We start from the raw sequence: 10,617 nt of genomic DNA on the forward strand, positions 1-10,617 counted from the left end.
TTAAGGATTGTGACTAGAGCGGCTTTTAGGTTGAACCTTTCGGAAATAGCCTGTATTGTGTGTTCACTCTAGAGCTTACTGTGCACAGGAGGCTACCATGAGGAATATATGGATGTTGCCAGATACTGGCAGCTTAAGTACGTCACGCAAAACTGGGATAGCATCTGTCAGCCTGAAGTTCATTGAAGAAGGAAGGAGTTATCCTAAAAGTGATGGCCCTAGATTTTTAGCCTTTCCTTCTGTGCTTCCACGACCAGACCTTCTTGCTTCTTGTACTGTGGGAGGACTTGGGGCAGTGAAGTCCCTGATCTTCAAAAAACAGTGTTTGAAGTTCAGCACATCTCTCAAACATTTTGAATCTTTGATATAATCTCTGATATAAAATGGTTAATTACACATATCTGCTCCAGCTCCCTCCAGAGATTCTGCTTTTCTACATAACTCAATGGGAGTGAAAAAAAGAGTAGGGAATGTTTTTGGACTCTGGGCTTTAAGCTGCAGAAAAGCCAGGGTGCTGTTAAGAGTAAGGCTGATGTGTCAGTGATTGTGGCCTGGCACTTGAGACGCTCAGCTTATGAAGAAAGAGAGCAAAGTAATTGAGATGGAATACCTTGGTAGTCTTGTTCTGATTAATATCAAAATCAAGGACACTTCCCTGAACAATGATGTTTGCTTACTCAAGTCACATCAAGGCTCTTCCAAATTCCGTCTTGTTTTCTTTAATAAGACAGTTTTTTAAGCATTTGATTTGGGAGCGTTGCTTTTACTTATTTGAGCACAGTTTTGTACGATACCGGTTGCCTTTTTTTGTCTTCTTTTTTTGTTTGTTTTTCTTGCAAGTACAGAGAGATGCAGTGTGATTTAGTTTGCAGATAACTGGACAGAGAGACAAGAAGATAAGGGTTTTATTCCCCGCAGTGCTCTGCTGTGTGACAGCCACCCCCTCTCTAAGCCTTTGTTTCCCTCCAGTCCTTATTCTGTCACGTCTGTTTATGTTGTGACTTCTCTGAGGCAGTGACTGTCTCTCTGTATATGTACAGTTCTTAACACGATGGGGTCCCACGCTTGACTGAGACCTCTGGGTGCTTTGGTAATGCAAACACTAATTAAGTAGTGAGTCATGCAGATAGCCATAAACATCTCTGGGTAACCAAAGGATGAGACATGCTCACAGTTTCACCCACAGTTTATTCATAGAACTGCAAACTTGCAGATACTATGTTCTGTATGGGCAGTTTGAAGCCCACTTTAAAACTACGATGCTACTAAAAAGCAGCTGGTGCTTTCAGTAAATTTACCTAGACTGATGCTTTTTTGCTCTCTTCTTTCTCATTTATAAAAAAACCACTTGCATTTAGCCTTGACCTAACATTGGAATAGATAACGTATGTAATTTTAAGCATACTGGTAACCCTACAGAGTTCTTTGCTGTGATAGACCCAAAGAAACCCTAGGACAAACACAAATTCAATGCAAGACTGAGTAAGACCACCTCACCTCTGCATTCCAGAAACAAGAACTGACTGCGAAACTGAAAGTCATATAAATCAAAGAAGATTTTGAACACTGGTAAGGGTGAACAGCTGGAGCAGATACAACCTCATAAGGAATCTGCTGTGTTTGAAACCCTCAGGTTATGTGCCCAAAACCAGAGGGGTACCCTACCGAAGAACGAGACAGAAACCCAGTGCTCAGGCCTGATGCTTTAACATGAAACTCATCCTTTTTGCCATGGGCCAACAATGAAGTTTGTTTGGTTTGGATGTCATCTAATGCACTTCTATATATTTTCCCAAAAAGATTGTAATTCAGCAGAGCCAAGGTTAAAAAAACCTTTATGTCTCTCTGCTGTCAGTAAATGAGAAATAGCCCTTTGAAAGCTTTACGGGCGCGGTAGTAGCCAGTGTGTGTACTTCTAGAACAGTATTGTTTCCTGTTGAGTTTGTTTCCCAGAGAACTTTCCATGACTTCTGCCCCTTTGCTTAAACTCCAGCTACCCGGTAGCCGTTTTACTAATAGTCCCTCTAGTCTGCAACTTTGTCACTGTTTATTTTGCTGTTTCTGGCTTTCCAGATGTCATAGTTAAAACACCTTCACTTTCTATTTTAGTCTCCGTATTAAAGTACAGGTGTGATAGCACAAACTGCAGGCAAGTATAACCCGGGCATATGCTTTCCAGAGGATTTCACCCACGCTTCTCTGCTTTGGATCATGCACTGCTATGCCAGGGTTGAAGCTTCACTACACACAGTTACTGTATTTCAGGCTGGACGTAGACAAACTGCATGAACGTACCCTCTGCTCTTGAGCTGGACTCACAAATTTTTCAGCTTTAGGAAGCTGAACTGAAGAGAAGTTAATTGATCGAGTTAGTGCACAACTTGTGTATTTAAGAATCCTCCCAAACCTCTCCCAAGTTTCTGCATGTAGTTTAAGATTTCATAGCAAGAGGGATTCTTAGCTCCTGTGCCAACTAGTGTAGGAACTGCTTGTCTGGATCAAATCTCAGATCAGTTGAACCCAATAATGTGTCTGACAGGAGTCAGAGGTTAATGACTGCCTCAACAATGTATGTCATCATTAATTACGATATCTACATACCTCTTTAAAGAAATATATCTCTATAAATTATGTATCCTCCTCAAGTGTTCAATTATGGTTTACCGGTGCATTCTGAAGCCATCCAGGGCTCTGCTTTATCCTCTGCTCATGCCAGCGTATATCAGAGCAGCCTCAGGGCTGCTTTAATAGTTTGCCATCCCAAAACTTCCATCAGCCTTGGGAAACAGAGAATAGTTAAAACACACGATACTTCAGCCTCTCCCCAACCTCGTCCTTGAATCCAGACTCTGGAAGCACAATGGATGTGAAGACCTCAGATGTGCTGACTCTAACAAAGAACAAGCCCTTCGCAGGAGCAGTCACGTGCACTTTAACTGCTGCTCCAGCCTAGCGTGAGTGAGGCCAGGACTTTCTCAGAATCTGCTGCTGGAGAATGCTCTTTTGACCTTGGACATAGCTAAATTATTTTTTCCTCTGAATTTCTTCAAAAGACAAGGAAAGTAAAGCTGTTCTAGCATGGAAGCTTTCCAAATTGAACTTCTGCCTAGGGCAAGGCAAGTTTTTACAGTTAAAACCCCAAAAATGAGAATTTAGAATGGGTATGATGACGGACCGTGAACTACCGCCTTATATGGGGAATGGTCTCATTTGCTCATCACACTCTTTGTGCTTTGGAGATCCAGTTTTTGTTAATGAGCCGGCGAGCTCTCCGAGTCCTTCGGGGCCTACTGTTGCATGAACTTTCATTCTGCAGTGTGGAAAACTGAGACAAAGGCAACAGGCACAGGGATCCCACTGCCACTATTCTCTCACCACCAGCTGCTTAGTCTTAATCCTGCACTTCGTTGTGCTGCCCTCAGTTGTACCAGCACAGTGTTTACAGGCACCGTGCTGAACCAGATCTCTGACGTGATCCAAATTTCTCCGTCTTTCACTCGTTCTGTCCTTGGACCATTTCGTTTGGCAGACCACAAGGCCCCTCCTTCTCACCATTTTTTTTCCAGACTCCTGCAATATCGGTACAATAAGAGTTTTCACTGTGATGAGGCAAACTGGTGCTTCTTTTTCTTCACTGAGAAGATCTGCGTGCATCTCCAGGAATTGGTCTGTCGCTGCTGTTCCTTTTCCCCAGCTGAGCACTGGTAGTTCTGTTGGCTTTTCCTTTTTGATGTAATTGTTTGGGGGCAGGATGTGGTCATGTTGTGGCCGCCCTGAGGATCTGCAGGGAAGGAATAGGTGGTTGATATTCCTATAAAGAACGCTAGAGGAAAAGAGACAGCAGGGAAGCAGGAAGGAAAGGAAGCTAAATATGTAAAATTACTTCAGTTGTTTCTATTGTGATGGCTGTGTAACTCTGAGCTTAGTTTAAACCCATGTAAGACAGTCCATCTGCCAGTAACTCCGCCCTCCTGTTGTTCCAAAACTATGGAAAGAACTAGAACACCTACCTCTCACACCAGCTCACAGACAAGGGGAAAAGCAACTCTATTTTTGAGAGCATCCCCTGTAATTAGGTCTGCTTTTTCCCCCCTCCCCTGGGCTCCTGCCCACACACCACAAGAAAACACCCAGACCCAAGTCTGGGATGACAGCAGAGGTGTAGCAAAAAGGGAGAAAACAAAAGGAAAAGAAAACATCCCCAGGAAGCAAATGGATCTCAAAGGCTCTTGCGAGTGTTCTACAGTAAAAGATTTCAAATTCAAGGAGTGCTGTTAAACTGGACTTGATGCCCTTCTCCAGTGTCACAATTAACTCGAGCTGAACAGTGTTAAAATACTGTCTTAATTTGTGCCTACTTTGTACACATATGCACAAGATCCACAAATTACAATAATCCTACATCATGTATTAGTAGTAGGAAGTAAAAAAATGATGGGCTTCTGGAGCTAGATTACATATTCTGTTATTTGTAGATATTAATCAGTAAAAGAATGAACATGCTGAGCTATATAAGGCACTAGACAACCGACAATCTTTAAAAGCAAATATGCTTTAGCACTGCTCAGTTCAGTGGGGGTGGTTAAAAGGGAGCTGTCTGAACAGAGGGAAATGACAATGACTTTCATTTTCTTTGTATTCGATTCCCCTGGTAGGTGATCGTACATCAGGCTCTTCCGTAGCTGGTGTTTTTAGGTGGAGATTAATGAGGAGCCTGAGTTAGGGCTTATAACTGAGATCAATCTTTAACATAATAACAGGTATGCTAACAAGCGTAGGAAGAGATCGTGTGGGAGGTCAAGGGATCTGTATGCTTGTCAGCCACGATCACCCACTCTTACCCATCAGTTGGTCTGAACAAGGAAGTTCAGTGGTTTTACATTTCAGCCGAAGCGTTGTCTGAAAGGATGTTACCTGTACAGCTCTTGGTTTTCACATCTAGCCCAAAAAGGAGATCAGTGGGTTTCAGCTCTGCTGGGCGTTATTTAACTAAAATAACGGAAACTCACCACTGCAAATTCTGTTGAGAGATTATGAGACCGTTTCTATTCATATGAAAAAAAACCTCTAAGGAGCTCTTCACTGCTTCTCCTGAGTCAAACATTACCAGAACTGCAGCTCAGGGAAAAACAAGTGGCAAAGGCGGCTTCAGATTCCGTTTTTGTATGAGATGGGCAAACGGTTCTAACTGAATATAGTTTTCTGCAGGCTACTGAGCAAATCGCTGGCACAATCCAACCTCCTGTAACTTCTCATCTCTCCTCTGCAGTAAAAGAACGGTCTGATTCTTTCTTTGTATCAATAGCACTGGTGTTGATTTTGTTTGCAGAGCTCTCCTATTTTGTCAATGCTGAGTCCTTGATCCCTTCTCAGTGAATTAACCTCAGCTGCATGTCCCTCCTGTTTCTACTGTCCTCTTAACGTCAGGTTAGAGATTAATACTGCACTGTGAAGTCTTTGCTACCCAGTACAGTGGGCTGTGTCAAGCTAACATTTAGAAACTAATTACTAGGCACTTGGTCTTGTGATGACTCAGAGAAAGAAAGGGAACCTCCCCCCAGATCTCAAGTTAAAATGGAGAAACAATGCCCTCTGATGTGAGACACTTGGGGTGTCTCACACATCTCAGTGTAACGTAGCACCCTTGCTGGGAGCTCCTGGTTGGCAATTACAAATCCCACCTCCCTATAGCACAGTTTCTAGAGCGTGGCACTAGCTACTTTCCACTGGAAAACCAAAAACTCAAACCCACCTCCATTTCACTCCAGAACTGGGTTTTTCTCCTAGCTCAGCCCTTGATTGATTATCTAATTCTGGCAACTGCCGCGTCTTCTGTAGAGGAATCAATGTAGTATGGACTCATCTGTATCTCAGCAGAGGTGTTTGAGATATAAATGAAGTTAATCACAGCCTTGCTTTGACCAGGGAACAATTGTACAGACATGCAAATGCAGCTACATAGTGCAGTGTGGTACTTGTCACACTAGCTGGGACTAAAGAAGACGCAGAGGTACCATCTATTCTTCCCAGGGTTCCCCCAGTTAATGCACACCTGGGACATCTTCATCTGGCTGTGCGTCCTTTCACCACTCTGACCTGAGGACAATTTCTTGGGCAGAGAAGTGGAAACAGGAAGCTTCAGTCCTGTTTCTCCCACCTCTGGAGATGCAGATTGACCCCTTGGAGCAGCTGGAGAGAAACAGGATGTCAGTAAACCGTGTTTGTTGGCAACTTTGGTGTGTTCCTGATGAGCCAATACACTGGATCAAGATACTTGTTTGCTTTACATCCCACTAGGGAGTTTTCCGTGCAGACCAATTACTCTCCTTCCAGTGAGATAAATCACTTGCTGCTTGAGCCATTTTGTTTATTACTTAATGCTGGCATTGGAAACCGGCAATCAGAAGTCTATAAGCAATCTTTCTTTGACAGACTAGTCCTTGTGTGAGAAAAACAGAAATCAGATGGGGAACAACAACAAAATTCAGTGACTGTGTTTAATATTGGCCAAGACTACTCCCCTTCTGACTGATTTTAACATCTTGGGAGCTGCTGTTTTAGAGAATGGCTTTGCTGTATTTCGCTATAGTTTGCTTCCAGAAACACACAGCGATATGGCTTGGAGCCAGTAGGCAATAAATTTGTATTTAGCTTACTACTTTCTCGTAGTTAGGTTTTCAGTGGTCCTTTTGCAGACAGGTATTTGTGTCTTTTCTAGAATAGGAAAAAGGCCAAGTTGAAGTTGTCTTACTTGATCCTGTGTCCACTTTCCAAGGATAAACCTTAGACACACAAGGACACTTTCAACATTGTCCTGGACCACATCTAGTCATTTACACTAATGTCAGGTACAGGTAGCAGGCTACCTGCTGATTTAGGAGGAGCTTGGTATTCACACTGCCCTGTTGCATAAAGACACCATGTATTAAAATCACTGGAAATCAGAACAGATATGTCTGTTAGAAAACAAGATACAGGTGAAGCTGGGTTTACTGTGTGCATGTTTGTTAACCTTTAGCAAGCTCTTCTTTGATCAGATAATGCTGTTGTCTAACGTTAAGAAGATGTTATACACAGGTCCTAAATACTTCTTTCTTCTTTTCTTCATTTTTCATATTTTGTTAATTTGGCTAATTTAACCACATATAGGTAAGGAATTCTATAATTCCAAGAAAGTCTGCAGACTTGGAAGCAGAAAGGTTTTGCTGGTTTGTGAATATTTTGCAATTTAAGATCACCTGTTTAAGTGCACCATGACAGTTAATTCTTCTCGTTTTCCATTAAAAAGCAGACATTTGCTTGGTGAGGCTGTGAGAAATCCATTTCCCAGATGAGTTTGATTCAGATCACATTAAGAATCCTAAAATCTGTTTCCCACCCTCCAGATGAGGGATGTCTTTATTAGAGCATTACATTGCCAGTCCAGGAGTTCCACTCTAATCACGCGCTGCCTTGTTTTCTAGAATCACAAGCAGTTGATTAAAAGGGTTTTTAAAGTTATGGGCTTTTTTCTCAGTTAAATTTGATAATTCATCATGCTTAACTAGTAGAAGAGGCATTGCATACATGACTGAATCCAAGCAACCGCAAAACTCCCTGGAAATCCCCAGCAAAATGTCAGCAAAGTCCAGGAGGTTTTATAGCAAGGTCTGGCTTGCTCTGAGAGGGCAGCAGAGGGTGCTGCCTTCCCAGGGCAGGGAAGGTCGCTGTGCAAAGGCACTGCCAAACCAGCAAGGAAGCCCATCTATGCTTCTCCTGGGAGCTCAGTTTTACTTCTCTTTTATCTATCCATCTATCTATATTTTCTAGGCAAAAATAACCGTTCCCGTTCAGGGATATTTTGTTTGCAGGAAGGGCATGGTGAGAGTAATCACCTCTGCACTGTTCAGTGCATGTTTTTAACGATCACCAGCTTTAGAGGACACCAGTACAGGATCATGCTTTAGGAAAGGTGCAAACTTACTCTTAGAGCATTGACTGGTGCTTGGGAGAAGACCTGGGGTTTTCTTCCCAGGTTTGGCACTGGCAGGTGGCTGAATGTCACCGCCGTGTGCCTTAGTTGCTCTGTTTTCATGACAGATATCGCTCTCCATGTCCTCTGCTATGAGTTTGGGGGTGCCTGCTGCCCCCATAGCTCTCAGGGACGGGACATTTATTTTTCTCCCCTTGGGGAGGTTTCCATATCGTCCCAGACACTTCAACTGGAAGCCAGTCGGCCAGATGGGAACCCAGGCGGGTGCCTCTGCTGCAAGGGGACGCGACCCATCTCTTTTCCCATCACCACAAGTGACAGCTTCTCTGCTAGCACGGTCTGAACCCATCTGGCTGGGCACTCTCTCTTTGCATGCAACAGTTTTCCCTCTTGTTAGCTGACTGATGCCAGCTCGGAGCAGCAATCCCTTGAGCCAGACCCATCCCCGCTCCTGTCCCTTGTCCCAGATCAGCACGGAGATCAGCCAAGGCAGGATATGGCCCATAGATGGCACTGGCCTTCCACCGTCAGTGTCCCGGGGCAGCGCTCCTGCCCCTGGCCCTGCCCGGCCATGACTAACCCAGCTTAACCCTTGGACTGCCAGCAACACCTACGGCCCCGCAGTTCTTATGTCACCCTTTGGCAGTGGAAGTGGGTGGCTAAAGATGTCACCAGTAGGCCGCGAATTTGTATTTATTTATTTTAATATTGTGCCGTGCACTTAATGAGGGAGCGCTTTAATAATCTGCTGCCTGCGATATATGCAACCAGCAACAGGAGGCTCTCTGCCTCCTACACCAAAAGGGACTTTGAGGTTGATCAGTTCAAGTCAAGCTCCTCTGGTTTTGCAGTTTTCACTAAAATCGACTAGACCTGCCCCAGAGCTCTGCAAGTGTATGAAAACAATGCTCAGGAGTTTTTCCTTTTGGAGGAAGACTCTCAGTCTGAATGTAGGATCTGTTACAGCTCAAGAAGTCACGGCTTTCTTTTTTTATTTCCACTATGTTAGCACCTCGGTGCCCTAACTAAGATACAGACTTCATTGTACTGCTGTCTGAACAAGCACTGAAACGTGCTGTGGGATGTGAAGGTGTCTGTGCATTGGGGTCGGGAGGTGGGAGAGAGTTGACGTATTTGCCGAAGGGCCTACCTACGTCTTATCTCCTCCCTGAAGGAATAGATGGCTTTTTCGTTGTGACCAGCTCCAAGCTGATGTGCTGCATGTTGTCGAAAATCTGGTTCTGACTGTGGGCAGTAAACCCTGTGGAAAATTTTAGCCTTCCGGCCGGAAGATGACCACTAACAGAGTTCAGAGGACAGTAGTAAACTTGTCTGGAGCTTGAGGGACTGGTTTGTGACAAAAGGCTGAATCAGAAGGTGGGGAGGGGCTGATACGCATTCTTGGAAGATGCCCAAGGAGGGAGAAAGATTTTTTAGGGTACATAGAGAGGTAAATAACTGGAACTAAAGGGATGAAAGAGAGGGGAAATATAGGATGACTGTCACAAAAAACACAAGCCCTCTGAGCCTTTGGTATGTTCCTGTAGCCCTGGGAGAAATCCTATCACCAGGGTCACTAGGAAAAGACCTGAGGAGACTGTCTTCTATTGATGGTAGAGAGATGAGCTGGATAGGACTCCAAGAGTCTTCTCTTTCACTGCCTTTCCTGTGATTATTTCTGTCATCTGGGGGCCAGAGTGGGGTCTGCTTTAGAGTAACAATGCTAACCTGCTGCTTTTGAAACACAAGTGTTGAGGCTGCACTGGTGAGAAGTAGGAACTACATGAAGTCAGGGTTTGGTCTCATCACTTGCATCAACCACAACCTGCTGGAGTCAGTGGGCTCTGCCTGAGGTGGCTGAGACCCCTGGGGTTGAGGCAGATGGGCTGCAGCCGTTGTAGGCCAAGAGCAATAAATCCTCAACAGCGGTCTGCAGTTCAGTGGTGAGCCCAGCATTTTTAGTCCACAAGTTTCAATTTACACATTAATGAGAAAGGTGCAGGGTGAGCCATGAAGAGTTCATCCATGACTTTGGCCAGCTCCAAAGGAGGACAGGTCACTGGCTGGACCATCAGCTGAGATTTCATTGACTTGCATTTGTCCCTCCACAGGTTACCTGTACCCCACCTTGGCCATGTCATTCTCTGTGTTTCAATTTCCCTGCTAGTGCATGGCCTCGCGCAGGAATTAGGGGGTGCTCTGTATGGCAGTGAGGACTGTGTGAGATCTCCTTCATCACTAACCTTCATCAAATCAGACTTTTATGTAGTGCAATGTTTTTTATTTTTCTACTTTTCCTGTCCTGGGAATGACTTCCTCCCATGATCCCACACATCAGCTCCCAGCAGGAACCAACATTGGAAAGCCTGGTGGAGAATGCCTGCCCTAAAGCACTTGTTGGAGAAAAGGGCTGGATAAAAGGGGGGGATCTTATTCTGAAAGTCATCGTTGGGACGTATACCTTTCCTACTGACAAAGGTCCCCCTTTGGTGTTGCCTGCATCTAGTAAAGCCATAATAATCACTGCAAAACAAGTTTGCCAGATGTTACAAGCTTTCACCCACTTTGCACCATCAGATCCAGGCTCATAATCCATATTGCTGTTGGTTCTGACTGGCCCCACTTCTGTCATGTGCAGATTTACC

The sequence above is a fragment of the Mycteria americana genome, chromosome 22 (genome assembly GCF_035582795.1).
Source record: "Mycteria americana isolate JAX WOST 10 ecotype Jacksonville Zoo and Gardens chromosome 22, USCA_MyAme_1.0, whole genome shotgun sequence".
NCBI lineage: Eukaryota > Metazoa > Chordata > Aves > Ciconiiformes > Ciconiidae > Mycteria > Mycteria americana.